The sequence below is a fragment of the Amblyomma mixtum genome, chromosome 5 (genome assembly GCF_055824585.1).
Source record: "Amblyomma mixtum isolate Tamu chromosome 5, ASM5582458v1, whole genome shotgun sequence".
Lineage (NCBI taxonomy): Eukaryota > Metazoa > Arthropoda > Arachnida > Ixodida > Ixodidae > Amblyomma > Amblyomma mixtum.
The window spans coordinates 198,352,816-198,371,707 of NC_143016.1; the positions used below are offsets into that span (position 1 = coordinate 198,352,816).

At 49.7% G+C, this 18,892-nt stretch overlaps 1 long non-coding RNA gene across 1 annotated transcript; it reads right to left on the minus strand.

Annotated features, from left to right (window-relative positions):
- Nucleotides 1-607: 607 nt before the first annotated feature.
- Nucleotides 608-1,586, minus strand: LOC149345397 (uncharacterized). The gene is made up of 2 exons (XR_016282840.1): nucleotides 1,366-1,586; nucleotides 608-751 (listed from the first exon to the last, which is right to left on the minus strand). It is a non-coding gene; the product is annotated as an uncharacterized LOC149345397 (long non-coding RNA).
- Nucleotides 1,587-18,892: the final 17,306 nt, after the last annotated feature.

Genomic DNA, 18,892 nt, shown 5'->3' on the forward strand with positions numbered 1-18,892 from the left:
CGATGAGCGTTTAAATGAAGTAAGAACGAAAACCACGCAAAGGACGATACACAGGGAAGAAGTAGACAGGACGAGCGCGGACTTGCAACTGTTTATTGAAACACATCTTCCTTCCATCACCAACCCTACGCATGCGCAACAAGCAATCTCTATCTAATCGAGTTCAGGAACTTCAGTTCCTTCTTGTACAGATGGACCGAAGCCTCGCCGAAGCCATCTGTACAAGAAGGAACTGAAGTTCCTGAACTCGATTAGATAGAGATTGCTTGTTGCGCATGCGTAGGGTTGGTGATGGAAGGAAGATGTGTTTCAATAAACAGTTGCAAGTCCGCGCTCGTCCTGTCTACTTCTTCCCTGCCCAAGCAACCACCGATATCCTTCGGACGGCCGACAGAGGTCTATTTCGGATGTTCTGTACGTCCGCTGAACATCCGCAAACAGCCGGTAGACGTCCGTCGGCCGTCCGAAAGGTGGCCAAAGGTATACGGTTCGCCCGCCGATGGACGTCCAGTTGAGTACGTCCATTGGCGGATCTTTCTCGAATATTCGCATATATGGTGCATGCGTGCTTTTTTCACTCCGCGCAATGCAATAAAACCAAAAACAATTTTATGCATAGCACGCATATTTTATTGTGGTTGATGATACATCAGCAGAGCAATGGGTTACATTCGGAAAATTTCTTAAATGTGACTCTTCAAATGTGGCAAGCTTGGGACACACATCCGTAATCTTCCCACCCACAGGATTTCTGAAATAAAAAAGAACGCGGCAAACATCAGTAATGTGAAACAAATGGCACAATGCAGTAGCCCAAGTAAAAACATTGGAATCAATTAATAGAAGTGTTTAATGCTGCAAGTATAACAGACAATGCACTTTAACAAACACCTCAATAAATATAAGGCAATAACAGCTCTCACTTTTCCACACCATATTTGACAATGTATCTGTTTATTTATTTTCATGGGCCTTAGGGCACTAACCTGCGCAACACTGTACGCGACTGTGCACAGAAGCCGCAAAGCTTCCGTTGCGAACCACTGCGACCTCACGTGCTTCCTATGGTCTGCCTTTCGCGCGTTGTCACTCTTTATATAGGCACAGTGAACATAGCGATGCCTTAAAAATTAACAAGATGCGAAAACACTCCGTCCCGCAACTTTGAAGAAGAGTGGGAATTAGTGGCGCGAGTTTAGGGCTCCCGCAGCTGTGTGATGTAGCTCCCGAAAGTGTGAGAACAGCACACACTTGAGGAAGCCATCTCCTCGCGCTTACTGCTCCCACTGTCCTGTGAACGAATGTTATATGAGTATGCTGCATTGTCCTAGAAGCAAAGTTCCAAGAAGTGTACTGGATACATACCTTCGTAGGCAATCACATGTGCACTAAGCCTTCTTTACACCAAGGTCGACGCAGTACGGGATTCCGGTGTTCCAGAAGAGCTTCAGGCGCTTCCCGTATCTTTCGAATTGCTTAAGTTACATATAACTTTCGTCCACAGACCGAACAAAGCCACATTTTATAATAACAGAGCTATAAAGATCTGCGCGACAACACTTCGCAACATATCAACAGCGCTACGGAGCCGTACTGATGGATTGGATTGGTCTGACCGCGAACTGACATCTATGATGATGGTGATAGCAGAATGCACGGGAGTTTTGATGCTTACGAATGGGTAGCGAGCAAAACAGTGGACATGTCGCGCAACGTTTTAAAAATATAAAACTACTCATTGAGTTCTTGCAAAATTCTGCAACACTTAGCTGCTTCTCCACTTAGATAAATTTAGCTCGTTGGCGGCTCTTGCACTGCAGGTAGGAGTGGAATCGTACCAAATTACAAACGTCTTCGCGTCAAACCCTCCAACTGATGCAAATAAAACAGTATACATACACGAAAGACTCGAATTTTCTGTGAAATAAAAAACATCCATACTCATGGCCTGGGAAAATACTCGACCTTACATCCTTCGGACGTCCACCTCGTCTCTCATGCGGATATACAAAAGTGGACACTGTCCGTACGTCCGGCGGATGTACGAATACGGATATCCGAAATCGGATTGTGTTCGTACGTCCGATGGACGTCCGATCTCGGCAAAGGACGTTCGGATCTAGCTCGTACGTCCGACGGATATCTGTGGTTGCTTGGGTGTGTATCGTCCTTTGCGTGGTTTTCGTTCTTAGTTCATGGATTACCAACTAGCCCCCCATCGTACACTCCTTCAGTTTAAATGAAGTGATCACACGCCTAGCAACGGCAAATGTGACATTCAACAAAGCGAAATGCTTATTCGGGGTTAGCCAAGTACGTTTTTTGGGTGATATTCTGAATGAAGAAGGCATTCATCCTGATCCGGTGGAAGTCAATGCTGTCAAAGATTTGAGGCCACCCAACAATGTAACTGAGCTTAGAAGCATTTTGGGCGTGGCCAATAATTTGGGCTGCTTCCTGCTAAATTTAGCTCAAGTGACAGCTCCCATGCATCTTCTTTTGCACAAGGATAGGGACTGGGTCTGGGGCAGCTGTAAGGAAAAAGCGTTCCAAGAACTCAAAGAGCTCATTTGTCTAGCGCAGTGCATGGCTATGTACGACCCTTCGCTACTAGCCACTCATTCAGCTGACGCATCGTCTTTTGGTCTGGGAGCAGTTTTGTTTCAAAAGAAAAAAGACGGGCAACGCAGACCATTCGCATTCGGTTTTCGTTCGCTCACCAAAACGGAGCAACGGTACTCCCAAATGGAAAAAGAAGCTCTGGCGTTGACTTGGGCAGCGGAAGGGCTTAATGAGTGCATACGAGGTCTGGAAGTTGTTTTCGAAACGCGCCACAAAGCCCTTGTTATCGCTGTTGGGGCACATGGTAATCGATGCTATGCCGCCCAGAATTCAACGCTTCCGACTGCGCCTGATGCGGTGCAGATTTTCCCTAGTATATGTTCCAGGCAAATCGCTAACCCCTGCCTACACTCTTTCACGTTCGCCGTTAGCCCGTACGAAAGTGGGAAGCTGCTTGACTGCCTCAGAGGTGACAGCTTACTCGAAGGCCTGTTTATTGGGCGATGATTTCCTTAAGAGAAGGCTAAGGACAAGAGTCGCAGTGCTGCCTTCGCACCGCAATCCGGGACAGTGCAGTCTGCAGGAAGCGGTTACGAATGACCGTAAGGTCAGGAAGGGGCAAAGCCGCCACTTCGGCCGACGTCATCGGTCTGAGAATCTCCCATATTGCCACGTATCATTGTAGTGTTTGTTCGTTCACGCTCAAGGCTGCAGGAAAGGGCTGTTATCATTTTTGTTCGTGACGCGAGAAGCGACCAGTCTAATCTCGATTGATCGCAGCCATGAAAGGCTGCATCTAGGTTTTTCCAGATTACTGTAGATGATCTTGTCCTGCTATCTGGAAGTTTCTTTGCCGGCTTTAAATTGAGCGATGCCGCGAGCGGCGGGCATTCGTAGTTTGACGATTGACGAGCACGCTTGTTGCTTACGCCGCCGACATACTTTACGCCGACATACTTTATCGTCCTGCGCGGCGGTCGAGTATCGGCATTTTTACTGCATTACTGACATGCTCAGTGCTGCGTCACTGCGCATGTGCTTGAATGATCAGAGAATTAAGTTCATCTGTTTTGTTGTATTTTCTACGCTATGACAGATAAAATAAACTTCTCTTTATACGCCGCCGCCAGGGCCAAATCAAGGTATCGGCCTACGCCGATGACGTGTCGCTTTTCCTCAAGGACGAGGATAGCTACGCCGCTTTTTCGCGGCTGTTTCTCGAGTACAGCGAGATATCTGGGGCCCTATTGAACAGGGGAAAAAGCAAGGCACTAAGGTTTGGCACCTTCACACCGAACCTTGCGGGCGAGGTGGAGTGGGTGCAGGGAGTGAAAGTCCTGGGAGTAGTATTCCTCGCCAGCGGAGAAGTAGCCCGCGATACCTGGACTAACCTCCGCACGAACGCTGAGAAACGCCTCTCGCTGGCGTCAACTTTCCGCCTTTCAATGGCAGAGCGCTGCTATATAGTTAAGTCCACAATCCTAGCCGCATGTTTTTTTGTCGCCCGCGTCGCAAACCCACCGCGCACGTTTGCGCGCAGGCTAACCTCGGCCTGTGGCTCTTTCGTTTGGGCGGGCAAAACCGAACTTGTGTCACGAATGTTCATGCGCCTTCCATCGTACATGGGTGGGTTTGGTATACCTTGTATACGCACCATGTGCAATGTGCTCGCCTTGCGAGGAGTACGAGATCTTGTACGCAACCCAGACTATCCCGGGAGAACACTCCGCACATATTTTCTGGGTACAGCGCGTAACGTGTTTTTTTCACAACACGTGGTTGGCCCTACAGCCGAGCAGCCGCCGGCATATTTTGTTAATGTGCGTCGCACACTGACGTCGTTGACTGCCAGCGTTCCCGATGTGGATGTTGATGAAACCCCGCCCTCCAGAATGTGTGAAGCACTAACGGTCGCTGCGCTGACCCGCGAACAACTCCAGAAAACGAGACGGGCACGCTGGCGCCAACTGACCTCAGCTACGCTTCCTGCAGATGTCAGGGACTTCGGCTGGCTGCGAGGCTGGCGGGTCCTGCCCACAAGAGACCGCCTTGCGGCGTGGGGCGTGGCGCCCTCCGCCCGATGCCCGCAGTGCGGTCTGCTTGAAACTTTGCAGCACGCAATGTTTGAGTGTGTAGTTGCGCGCACCTTTTGGACATTAGTGTCACGCATGTTTTTAACCCGCCTGGAAGCGCGCACTAGTTCTCCCGAAGTGTTTCAAAATATGCTCTTGTGTGTCGGCATGTTCGTTTTGTGGCGGCAGCGTGGAGTGGCATCCTTAAATGGGCGTCCGCAAAGAACAATGTTCCCAATGTTGCAGCGCCTGCGCACGCGCCTCTTTGAACAAGCATGCATGGACGCTCTGTCAATGAGCGAGGCTGAGTTCTTGCGCAAATGGTCGACATACTTTATCGTCCTGCGCGGCGGTCGAGTATCGGCATTTTTACTGCATTACTGACGTGCTCAGTGCTGCGTCACTGCGCATGTGCTTGATTGATCAGAGAATTAAGTTCATCTGTTTTGTTTTGTATTTTCTATGTTAAAACAGAAAAAATAAACTTCTCTTTCTACGCCGCCACCGAGTGAGTCAGTTCTTTTGCGGGCGCAAGTCAGCCCAAATAAAGAGCTTCGTTTGCAAGTATTTCTGGTGTCTTCCTGACCGCTGGACTGCCGTCACTACAACGTGACATCTGGTGGAGGTGCGGGGTAGCCTTCCATGTACCGGACACCCCCTACAAGTCGTGACGCCAGCCCTCTGAGTCATTCACCGCAAGACCTGACTGCAGTCCACCGCGCAAGCCGATGTCTGCTAGGGGACGCACCTGAGTTCGGGACTCTGCCGGACCCTACCCGGAAGCGAAAGCCAGCAGCAACGTCCACCATGAGCTTGCCCCAGACGACGACTCCAATCATTCTGCAGCAGCCCCGGGTGCCACCAACCTTCGACGCTTCGCCTGGCGCCGACCCCGAAGAATGGCTGGAGCAGTTCGACCGTGTGGCTGTCTTTAACAACTGGGACGATGCCATGAAATTTAGGTACGTCTTCTTTGCCCTGGAGGGACCAGCAAGAGTCTGGTTTGAGAATGAGGAAGCTAACCTCACGAACTGGGAAACCTTCAAGGATCAGCTTTTTAAGACCTTCACGAACGTCGAGCGAAAGGAGAGAGCCCAGCAGCTGCTACAGTCTCGCATACAACACCCAAACGAGACCGTTGCTGTGTACACTGAGGAAATGAAGCGTCTCTTCCGGCGTGCCGACGCGAGCATGAAAGAAGAAGAGAAGGTGAAGTTGCTTATGCGAGGAGTTAAAGAGCAACTATTTGCCGGCCTCGTTCGCAACCCACCGAAAACCGTCGCGGAATTCGTACAAGAGGCATCCACAATGGAGAAAACTATTGACGCCCGAGCCCGCCAGTATGACCGCCAGGAGCGCTTTTTGTCAGCAAGCTGCATGGATACCGCTAACAACGATAACCTGCGGGAGGTTATACGTGAAGTTGTGCGAGAGGAGCTCCGACGGTTGCTGCCAACGGGAACGCAGCCGCAACTTTCATCTCTCACTGACGTCATCCGGGACAAGGTTCAACAGGCCTTGGGTGTGACGCCGACACCCACGCAGCCTCTGCAGCCCCCAGCCATGACTTACGCCGCAGCTGTGCGCCGTCCTGCACCTCGACGACGGGACCCAAGCCCCTATCGCCATCAGCCAGCTGCGTTGGACCGCCGCCCACTCGCCCCAACCCGCGCGTCCTACGAGCGACGCGCGCAGCCGAGGAAATGCGACGAGTGGAGAACTCCCGACCAGCGCCGCCCACTATGCTTCCACTGTGGCGAAGCCAATCACGTCCTCCGGCACTGCCCATACAGAAGACTGGGCATCCGAGGGTTCTCTTACGACGCTCCACGACCCCGACCCGGCCAGCGACCAGCCGAAATCGAGGAGTTTTTACGTCGGGAAGAATACTCATCGCCGAGCCGCCTATCACGTTCCTCGTCGCCATCGTCCCCGCGCTTTGTATCTCCTAGCCGAGGTTACGCCGTGCGTGGACGCTCCCCCAGCCCCCGAAGGTTAAACTAAATAAAGCAGCCTCTGGAGGTGAGGTTGCTTCTAAGCGCAATGACAAAGATCCTCCATCGACGAGTACTCAAGACCATGCCTCAACTACGACGACAACACCGACGACGACGACACCGACGACGACGACGCGGCCAGACTTGAAGCTTTTACCGCTGCCCAGTGAAGTAACGTCGCAGTACGCCCACCGCAGCCTCACTACTCGACGAAGCCGAGATCGGACACCGAAGACAACGTATAATACGAGAACGCGAACAAGTGACCTTGAAGTTACGGTCGACGGTCACGCGGTTACTGCCTTGGTGGACACGGGAGCTGACTACTCTGTCATGAGTGGCCCACTCGCTGTCCGACTCAGGAAGGTAACAACAACCTGGGATGGCCCGCTGCTCCGCACCGCAGGTGGCAACCTGATTACGCCGTCAGGACGCTGCACCGCGAGAGTTACTGTAAATGGGAGAACCTATGCGACAACCTTCCTGATCCTACAGCAATGCTCGAGAGACGTGATTTTCGGAATGGACTTCCTGAACGAATATCGGGCGATCATCGACCTTCGATCTAAGTCGATCAAGCTTTCCACGGAAAAAGCCATACCTGTTGCGACGGGCGCGACTCATCACGTTGCCTTAAACGTCCTCGATGAAGCATTGAGCGTGCCGCCCCGATCAAGTGTTCTCGTCGGCATAGGTACTGGAGACATCGAAAATGCCGAAGGCGTTATCGAGGGGAACACCCAGTTACTCCTGGATCGAGGATTGGGCGTCGCGAGGGGAGTCGCCGAAATCCGAAATGGCCAAGCCCAGGTGTTGCTAACCAACTTCACGGAAGAATACCGGCATCTAAACAAAGGTACGACGATCGCTTTTATCGACGAGCTGGCAGACATCAGAGACGTATTTGCCCTACCCGACCAACCCGCAGAACCATCTGACCAAGGCCATCAACCCACATTCGACATCAACCCGGCATTACCCCGGAGCAGACAAGACCAAATACGCAGTCTTCTTCAAAGGTACTCCGATTGCTTCTCATCAGCATCGAATGTGCGACGAACCCGGCTTGCCAAGCACCGCATTGTCACAGACGAACACGCGCGACCATTGCGACAGAGCCCCTACCGCGTATCGCCGCTAGAACGCCAAGCTATCCGCAAGCAAGTTGAGGAAATGCTTCGTGACGACGTCATACAGCCATCGAGGAGCCCCTGGGCAGCACCGGTCGTCCTAGTGAAAAAGACATTTTTCAAGCGCTAAGACAACAAGGACGAAGAAGGAACAGACAAGGACTTGAAAAATGTCAAATCTGTACCAACTAGCCCGATCCGCTACCCTAGTGAAAAAGAAAGACGGCACCCTTCGCTTTTGCGTCGATTACCGCCGCCTGAACAACATTACGAAGAAGGATGTCTACCCCCTCCCCCGCATCGACGATACACTGGACCGGCTGTGCAACGCTAAGTACTTCTCATCGATGGACCTGAAGAGCGGCTACTGGCAAATTGAAGTCGACGAAAGAGATCGCGAGAAGACTGCGTTCATCACGCCAGACGGACTCTTCGAGTTCAAGGTGATGCCATTCGGCCTCTGCTCTGCCCCAGCGACGTTCCAGCGAGTAATGGATACGGTGCTCGCAGGCTTGAAGTGGCAGATTTGCCTAGTCTACTTAGATGACGTTGTTGTCTTCTCCTCAAGCCTTGAAGACCACCTCAGAAGGCTTCGGATAGTGCTGGAAACGATCAAGTCTTCAGGCCTGACACTGAAACCAGAGAAGTGCCACTTCGCCTACGAGGAGCTGCTCTTCCTTGGTCACGTCGTAAGCAAGGATGGAGTTCGCCCAGACCCCCAGAAGACGGCTGCGATCGCAGAGTTTCCACAGCCTAATGACAAGAAGGCTATACGCAGATTTCTTGGATTGTGCGCTTATTACCGACGATTCGTCAAGAACTTTTCGCGCATCGCTGAACCTTTGACTCAACTTACCAAGGCTGACGTTCCTTTTAAATGGGAAAGGCCACAAGAGGAGGCTTTCAACGAGCTGAAGCGCCGCTTACAGTCCCCTCCTGTGCTCGGGCACTTTGATGAAAACGCCGAAACCGAAGTACATACCGATGCAAGCGCGGTGGGCTTAGGAGCGGTTCTCGTTCAGAAAAATGGCAGACAGGAGAAAGTTATCGCGTACGCTAGCCGTTCACTGTCGAGAGCCGAGGCCAACTATTCGACGACAGAGAAAGAATGTCTCGCCATTATTTGGGCCACGTCCAAATTTCGCCCCTACCTATACGGACGACCATTCAAGGTTGTGAGCGATCACCATGCTCTGTGCTGGCTGGCCAATTTATTTATTTATTTATTTATTTATTTACAGGTACCTTACAGGCCTCCAGGGAGGCATTGAGTAAGGGGGGAGCAATATATATGTGCAACAGTAGCTAGAAGAAACCAAAAATGCGTAGAAACAAACACTGTTACATTCTAAAAGCTGATTACAAATTATCACGACAGTACAAAATACATGCAGAAAAACATTAAATAAAAAATAGAATATAAATACGACATAATAGTAACGGGAAAAAAAAGAACATGAGCAAATACACAGGAAGGCGAATGGGCTGATAAACAGGGTGTGACAAAAAAAAACAGGCATGACTCGGGCAAAGAAAACGTGCTAGGTGTTATCTATATAATGTTTGACCAGATGATTATGAAACGTGCCGTGGTTGCGATGCGATGCAATGCAGTTTGGAAGATCGTTCCATAGACATATAGCAATTTGAAAGATCCCTCCGGCCGCCTTGCTCGTTGGAGCCTGCGTCTTCAAGAATTCGACATAACTGTAGTCTACAAATCTCGCCGCAAGCATTCCGATGCAGACTGCTTGTCACGAGCTCCTGTCGACGCAGCACCCGAAGAGGAAGACGAAGACGCTTTCTTAGGACCGGTAAGCGCCAGCAGTTTCGCGCAGCAGCAGCACTCGGATCCTGACTTGCAAAGCCTAGTTGATTATCTGAAAGGCAAGACCGCATCGCCTCCCCGGGGGTTAAAGCGCCAACTGTCGTCCTTCGTCCTTCACAATAATGTCCTCCTGAAGAAGAACTTCGCGCCGAACAGGACAGTGAATCTTCTTGTCGTGCCCAAAAATCTCAGGCAAAAAGTTATGCAGGCATGTCATGATGAGCCGACTGCAGGACATTTCGGGATTGCTCGCACGTTGCACCGCATCCAGGAGAAGTACTATTGGCCACGGCTAGCTACCGACGTTTCCCATTACGTGAAAACGTGCCGTGAGTGTCAGCGACGCAAAACGCCTCCGACTAGACCAGCCGGACTCCTGAACCCCATACCACCGCCAACTAAGCCCTTTCAGCAAATAGGGATGGACCTCCTCGGCCCCTTTCCGACCTCTTCATCAGGAAACAAGTGGATCATCGTGGCCACCGACTACATGACCCGCTACGCCGAAGCAAAAGCGTTGCCTAGTGGTACCGCAACAGAAGTCGCAAAATTTTTTGTCGAACAAATTCTCCTGCGACACGGCGCCCCGGAAGTGCTCATCACAGACAGAGGAACGGCGCTTACAGCGGAACTGACGCAAGCCATTTTAAACTACAGCCAGACAAGACATCGGAGGACAACTGCCTATCATCCACAAACCAACGGACTCACAGAGCGTCTGAACAAGACCATCGCAGACATGCTCTCCATGTACATCGACGCCGAACACAAGACGTGGGACTCCATTCTGCCCTACGTGATCTTCGCTTATAATACTGCCGTCCAGGAGACAACCAGGTTTACCCCATTCCAGCTGGTATACGGCAGGAAGCCCACGACAACACTCGACGCAATGCTCCCGCACGTTTCCGACGAAGACAACCTCGACGTCGCCGCCTACCTTCATCGCGCCGAGGAAGCCCGAAGACTTGCACGGCTTCGCATTCAAGACCAGCAGCACACCGACGCCCGACGCTACAACCTGCGCCGACGAGACACACATTACAAGCCAGGTGATCGGGTTTGGATATGGACGCCAGTTCGCCGCCGTGGATTGAGCGAAAAGTTGCTGCGATGCTAATTTGGCCCGTACAGGGTTCTCCGTCGGATCGGTGACCTCGACTATGAAGTCATCCCCGACGCCACGACAGCATCTCAGCGACGCCGCCCACGCCCGGAAGTCGTACATGTCGTACGCCTGAAGCCATATTATGAACGCTAAAGGACTCGAAGTTTCATTTTCCGTGTTTATTTTCATTTCAAAGCATCGAGACGATGCTTCTTTGGAAGGGGGGTAATGCCACGTATCATTGTAGTGTTTGTTCGTTCACGCTCAAGGCTGCAGGAAAGGGCTGTTATCATTTTTGTTCGTGACGCGAGAAGCGACCAGTCTAATCTCGATTGATCGCAGCCATGAAAGGCTGCATCTAGGTTTTTCCAGATTACTGTAGATGATCTTGTCCTGCTATCTGGAAGTTTCTTTGCCGGCTTTAAATTGAGCGATGCCGCGAGCGGCGGGCATTCGTAGTTCGACGATTGACGAGCACGCTTGTTGCTTACGCCGCCACCGAGTGAGTCAGTTCTTTTGCGGGCGCAAGTCATCCCAAATAAAGAGCTTCGTTTGCAAGTATTTCTGGTGTCTTCCTGACCGCTGGACTGCCGTCACTACAACGTGACAATATAGTAAGGGAGAGCCCAGCCGGTCCCCATTGGTCACTGGTGTAGGCAACCAGATTGGCGAATTTTCGGTGCCTCTAACTCAGACGGAGACTGACGGTAACAATTCTCAAGCTCGGAATATAACTAGGACTATATTTGGTAGAGTCGTTCGCAAGCCCATAAGGCTGGGCGTGGACGACTGATGCTTTGTTCATGTTATTTTCTTTGGTGCCAGTTATGCTGGTCTTCATATACCATTTTTACTTGTATGCATGTGATGTTAATAGTGCTTGAAATGGGAGATGTGCAGGGATCATTTGTTTATGATTGCGTGACGTCGGCAGGCATCGTCAGCTGCGACTGCGATAGTGGATCTGCGGTCATGTGACGCGGGTGTACAAAAGCTGAGGACGATAGTAAAGGCGAGCTTCTTTCATCACCTGGGAGTGTCTGGACTGCTTCCTCGGACAGCGCTCAGGTGCGTGTTCGGCTGAACACGACCCTTACGTGTAGTGTAAGAGATCCTGTAGGAGCATGATCGAATGGTGAGGGTGGAGGCCGCGCGAGAACTCTCGCTTCGGATTGTCTGAGACGAGAGGCTTAAGGCTGGTTCACATGCAAACGAATGAGCGACTGAGCAGCGCGGCGCTGTGATAATTTCCAACTTGTTGGTAACTCGCCCCGCCCCACCGCGACGACTTAAAAAAAGGTTTTTGCGCCGCGGCGGCAGGATTCGCTAGTGTTTTCGCTTGCAGGTGAAACAGGCTTTATGCCTGTTGGCGTTCTTTCGCAGAACGCTTTGGCGACGGCATACGTACAGCATTCACAGCAATCCACCTCAGGTAGATCGGCTGCAAGCAGATGGGGCATTTTTGCGCCCGGTCTGCATTCCGTGCCGTAGTGGGCGTAACCGGTTGTCAAAGTGGCAGAGCGAATTAGATGCCGCCTGGAAGGTGGCTGCCACGTGAAGATCCCGGAGAGTGGCTAGCACCGTAATACGCCAGGTGACGCGTGAAGAGTTGCGCTCAAACTTCGCATTACGGACAATTGCTACAGGGTGTCGATTTTTTACCAGTGAGTGCCCGGATGTGCGCCCACCAGTCTGCGCACGCGCGCGTGTGTACATACACATGCTCAGGCTCACGCATGCACGCACACACACACACAGACGCACACGCGCGCGCACACACGCACGGCCGCGCGCACGCGCGCACACACACACACACACGCACACGCACACGCACACACGCACACACACCACGCATTACTGAAAGCAACTACCATACTCTAACCCTGAATGGGAATTGAGCCACGGGCGGCGGGCGCAACGAGAAGCTTCGTTTACTGATGCTTTTGCTACTGGGCCACGTTCGAAGTTTTTTTATTGTTGTTGCATGGAATAACAGAAACCTCCCTGACCTCGTCGTGCCTTACTTGACTGGGTCGAATTCAGAGATCTCGACATACGACCTCACGCCATCGCTACTCCCTTACTCCGCCCGCACATAAATATTCCTGAAGGCGCACACATCATGAAAGGGCGATCAGTCAGGAGGTTGAACCTGTGCAGCATATACTCTCTGAGCTAAAATGTACTGTTCTTTGAACAGTGACCTCGCTGAAGGCAGCGATTGTGCGTGTTTATTAATCGTGCGGCTTTCCCACGTGCTTAGCAGTCTTATTAACAGGAAAAGTTCACACTTAATTCCAGGCTTCTCCACCAAAGGCAGAAATCTTATAGCGTAAGCCGTGACCTCGATGTCATTTTTAGGAGAGTGCTGAAGTAGCTTGTCCTCAACCAACACAGCACCACACAACACAAATAAGTTCGTTGATCAATAGTTTCTCGTTGCTCGCAGATGCAGCAGTTCCCTGATCACGGCACAAACGTCCCTTTGGCACGTCCTAACGCGTAATGTCCACGTTTGAAGTGTAAGAAAGGTTACTTCGGCCTATTGAATAGACATCCGCGGAACTTGCCTTAATAGAAAGGCGTCAAGAAAGGCTAGGCAAGGCTGAAGGTATATGCGTAGAGGTAGCAATGACCGATCAGAACCTTTGTCTCCTGCCTTCTGGAGAGATCGTACAGGTATTTTAAGGAAAAGCAAAGATTGAGGAAATCAAATGTATCAGCACAAAATTCTCTCAAGACTATGCATAGAAAATACAGATGAGCATTTAGTCACCTAAACACAGCTGCCAGGAAGCGCTGGTTTTCGGTTTTGAAAAGGGATAATCTTGAAACAAGTTAGTGGACAAAAAGTGCACGAAACATTCATCAGACTGTATCAAGCTAGCAAGAAATTCTGCATACGCACAGGATCCTTTTGAAAGCGCCCCAGAAAGTCGCAAAGTTCTATGTAATGATTTACGTTCTTCCTCGCACAATGCAGCAATTGCAACAGTGTCACAACGCAACGTAGCAACGAAGACGACTCAAGTTTCTGTCCTTGCAGACACGCACTAAGTGCTCCCAACCAATCCAAGCATGCGTTTTATTACATCCTTTCATCAGAGCAAGAGGTGGCGACGACATCAGCATATCCAAATTCTTACCTTTACACTGTACTAGCGGGAAGCCACAATTATCTGTGTTTTTGAATAAACTCAGCAATAGGTGGTCGAGATATATAGCGCGAGTTACAAACGCGATGTAGAACAGCTGATGCAAATAAAATATTTGTGGTAAGCTCTTTAGATGCATGCGGCAGGTGCGCCGGGTGACTGGTGACTGGCAAGTCGGTTTGGAGTGACGTAAAAATGTCTTGGCTGCATATACCAGCCGATACAGGGCGGCTTCCGCTCGTAGTTGGCGCATGCAGCTGTATTGACGGCGCTCGCGTAAGTACTCCGCGCGGGGGAAATTCCCGACTGACACGAGCTTCAGGAGAGACATATTACTCGCGCGACAGGGTCTCCGAAATTGCTGAAGCTGAAGGACTTAGTAGATGCAAAATCTATCAGCTTTCCTGCTTATGTACCTCATCAGATAGATTCTAGCGCACACATAGCCGATGTACAGAAATTTTGAGTTCATTTGATTTCGCGGCTCTTGCTTATACTTATGTCTTTTTTTTTGCCGCGGACAGTAAATTAAGTGGGTAAAGTCAAAACATCTCGCACTGAGGAAATTTCGCAGTTTTTCGTTTATGTACTGACATCATACAGAAAAGTAAGAAGCAAAATAAGGTTGAATAGAAAGAGTTCAGATTTTTTTTCGTCTGAACCCGTTTGAATCGGTTCGACGCGATCGAAACCGGTTCGTACCGGAACAGAATATCGCTCCGGAGCCAAACCCGGAACTGAACCCCAAAAGCGCGAACCCAAACCCGAACCGAACCCGAAAAAAAGTCCGGTTCTACACCCTGTGTACAGTGAAAAGAGCAGTCGTCAATCAAAAGAAAGTTTGTTCCTGTCAATAAAAGTGTCGTTAGAGCAAAGGCCAATTTCATGAAATTTTGTAAGGATTTAAATCTTGGCTTACTTGCCAGGCATATACTTAAATGCTTAAATGCTTTCGTTATAGCCAAGACCCACAAACCAGAAATCTCTTTCCGTACTATTGTTAGCGAAGAAGGATCGTGGCAGAGAAATGTTAGCCACTTTTTACAAAAGCACCCTGAAACGCTCGCTTTGCATGGCTCTTTCGTCACCAAAAAACCTGGTGACGTCACGCATTTCCTCGTCAGCACAGATGATATTGGATTTGGGTTCTCGCAGATGTACAAGTCCTGTTTTATTCGTTCCCTCAAGATAAGCTCGTGTTGGCTGGAAAAGAATGCATTGAAGCTGACGGCGACGTGTCTTTTCAGAACTCATCAGGCTTGCCAGTAGATAATTTCGTCTCTTTCTTGCAGTTTTACCTGAGATCTACTTTTACTGTTTTTGAAAACGTGTCATTTTTTTCATCGCAATGGTATTTGTATTGGGTCCTGCGTGGCTTCAATTCTGTGTGAGATTTTTTTTTCGGAAAAGTTGATAGACAGTTAAAATGTCGCTTAATGACGGTAGGCGGGGGCCGGGGTGTTTTGGTTGTATGGTGTGTTGACGATATTTTAGTGCTTTTGAAAAGCAGACCTTCACCTATGCCTCTACAGTAGGTCAAGGTTTAGTGGGCTTGGGCTAAACTTCACCCGTTGCACAATCAGACGCAGATGTTTTACAGTTTGTGGATTCAAAAATAACTTCTTGAAAAGCACGTTTCTGTGAGCTTTCAGCTTCGCGCAATAAAGGAAAACTTGTCTTGACTTCTTGACTTGTCTTTGAGAGCTACTCCGGGACACCTTTGCTGGATGTATCCCCCGCGCACCGTCAAGCCACTCCTCGGTCATGAGTCAGGGCACTCAAAACTAATCAAGGACGGTATCGCGGTTTCATGCCTCAAAGCCGCCACATCTAGGTCGTGCCACCACCGTGTTGCGGAAAGTGTGTCAGAGCAAGTGGTACGATTGAAAAGCAGCGGTTTTCCCGACCACGTCATCTCCAGGGCAGGAGAAAAAGTTCTGAGGTGGGTCAAGACAGGAGCCAACGGAAGAGGCCGTGTTGACAGTGAGCGCCGTAGGCCAGCCGTCATTCCGTACGCTCACAGGCTTTCCCATGGGTTAAAGAGCGTGGCATAGAGGTACGATGTTAGGGTGGTGTTCTCGGCTCCTAAGAAGCTCGCTGCAATTTGCCCACAAGTGGACAAAAAATTGGCGGCTGGTGTCCACAAGAATCGCAAGGCCTGTACAACAAAACATGTGGCGCCTTTCATTCCTTGCAAAAAGGGTGTTGTATATCGGTTGCCACTGTCTTGCGGTAAGGTGTACATCGGGCAAAAGGGGCGCTGTGTAAATGTAAGGCTCTTTGAGCACCGCAACCTACTCGGCCGTGACTCGCGAGACAACCTTCCCGCACACTGCCGGGTTTGCAAATGCACACCCCTTTTCCCGAAAACTGACGTGCTTTTTTTCCACCAAGATAAGGTGACCCGGGAGCTGATGGAAGCGTTCTTTATCCGAAAAACCGGCAAACGGTGCGTGAGTGATCCTTCAGTGGCCTTGTCAGAATTGGAATTTAGGTACTTAAATAACCGGGTGCACACGCGCGATGCTTCTGTTTAGATTATCTTGCACACTTGCACGTAATCTGTTATGACGTACGCAGTCGTGGGTGGTTTTTTGTATATATTGTGTTCTGTTCTTTCTAGTAAACCTTAGTTGCGAGTCAGCGCTTGTAGTGTCCCCTCTTTTGTGTTTTCTGTCTAACTTTGCGCTGTTTTTTCCACCATGAACCTGTCAAAAGAGCTGTTGCATCTCATGCTATGGAATCCTGTCTCCAAATCGTGCCCGCATCAGATGCAAAGGACCTTTCAGAACCATATTAGTAGTCTTCTGGCGGCAGATTTCCCCCCTTACGATCTTGGTTACAGCCGCTGAGAGCCTGCTTCAGAAACTGAAGAACGGGACATGAAGAATGGATGGTGATCGTCGGAAGGCCCATAAGCCTCAGGTTTTCATTCGAAAGACGTCACACAACATGAAGAAAGTGGCCAACAGGCATGGTGTGTCTGTTGTTTTTTTCGGCACCCAACAAGATGAGGAAGCTATTCCACGCATTTCAGGCGCCAAAAAAAAACGAGGATGTAAGATGCTAATCTCCGCTTGAATGTGCATTGGAGACAATGGGCCCACTCAGTAGTCAAGTCTACGTCGCTTGGCCAGTACAGTTGCCAGTTGGCCAAAGTTAGGCCAGTACAGATGCAGTACAGTTCACCTGTGTTTGTGCTTTTGCGTTGGCCAGGAGGACTAGGGAAGATCTTTGCAGACAATAAATGTCCCCATCTATGACGTGCCCTCCTGAACGCCTCAAGCAAGGCGGTGCAGTCGACCAATGAAGCACTAGTGCAGAACTGCTCAGCGCCGGTGAATAATACAGATACGAATGCAACAGAACATATCGGTTTTAGAGGGAAATCATCTCACTCAGATGCATCAGACTCAGTATTACAGACAGCTTGCTTTATGTGAATATCTGCTTGGGGACCAAAGTGCTCATATTAATGAGCCACGGCTGTAAACTGCTTGGGGCACACCTTTTGGCCGTGTTCTGCAGCTTTCAGTTTCTTGTCAGAGATAGAGAGGCAAAATTTAGCAGTTTGATCGCAGCTGTGTGCGCAACTGCGTTGCACATGTCCTGGATGTAACTAGCTGTGTTGGCTTGAAAATGGAGGGTTGATCAAAGACCCTTGCTTTAGCCAAGCTATCAGAAGCAACGTGTGTGAATTAGGAAGCTCCTTTATGGATGATTGCAACTGAAAATTGCATGCAGGACTTGTAAGATTTATTTTATTTGGTTTTATTTATTTATTTATTTGTTTGCAATCTCAGGTGATTTGTATTACTCTCGGGGTCAAAGCAGTAGACCCTGTCCTGTAATGCTTAAGTTCAGTGACCTCTGCGAAAAGTCCTGCAAACTATTCTAAGTTGAAAGGAAAATCAATCGCTCCCTCAAAGGGCTATTCATCAGACAAATTAGAAAGCGCCGCTGGAACAGTGCTGCTCAGCAAATGCTCGCCGGTAGCAAAGTTAAGACGACAAGACTGACGACGAACTGAGACAGCCTGCAAGAGGCGAAAGACACTGCAGCAAACAAATCGTCCGGCTTGGACGAAAGCTGAAATCGGCAAAAAACAACATACTCGTCCGGGGCCAACGAAACAAAATCTGTGACGTTTGCTTGCTCTGGTGAAACACAGCATCAAGTAAGCAAAAGCTCTTTAGAAAAATGTCCCTGAAAATTTTTCTATGTTCATCTCCAGGAATCAGTTGGCCTCAAATTGCCCCCCCCCCCCCCTCCGAAATCCCAAACTTTTTTGAATAAGGTATGCCGAATGGTGCGCAAAATATATGGCCCTCATATTTAACAAATTGTTGGCGTGCTCCGAGCTTCGGACGGACTGGAAATACGCCCAGATAACACCTATCCCAAAACCTACCGAAGTGCAGAATAAGGGTGTAGAAGAGCCTTATCTGAAAATAGTGGAATATATCTATAACGGCTGCAAAGCTACCATAGTCCTTCATAAAATCAGCAATAAAATTCCAATAAGGAAAGCTGTCAGGCAGGTAGACACGATCTCGCTAGGGCTGTTCACCGCCTGTTTACATGAGGTATATCGAGGCCTGAATTGGCAACAGTTGAGGATAGCAGTTAATGGAGAATACATAAGTAATCTGCCATTCACTGGTGAGATCACCTTGCTAAGACACTCACTCAGGAGATGAACTGCAAAACATGATCAATAAGACAGACAGGCAAACAGAACAGTGGGTCTTATAATTAACATGCAGAAAACCAAAGTATTGTTCAAGGGTCTATCGAGGCAACAGCATTAATAATACGCAGCAGTAGAGAATACGTCTAAAGAGCAGGCAGTGACCGCTGATCCGGAACATGAGAGAGAAATAATTAGGAGAACAAGAAGGTGGAGCTCATGTGGCAGGTTCTCTCACATGACAGCTTACCAATATCCCTCAAGAGAAAAGTATACAACAGCTGTATCTTGCCAGTACTCACCTACGGGGCAGGAACGTGGAGGCTAACAAAGAGGGTTCAGCTTGTGTT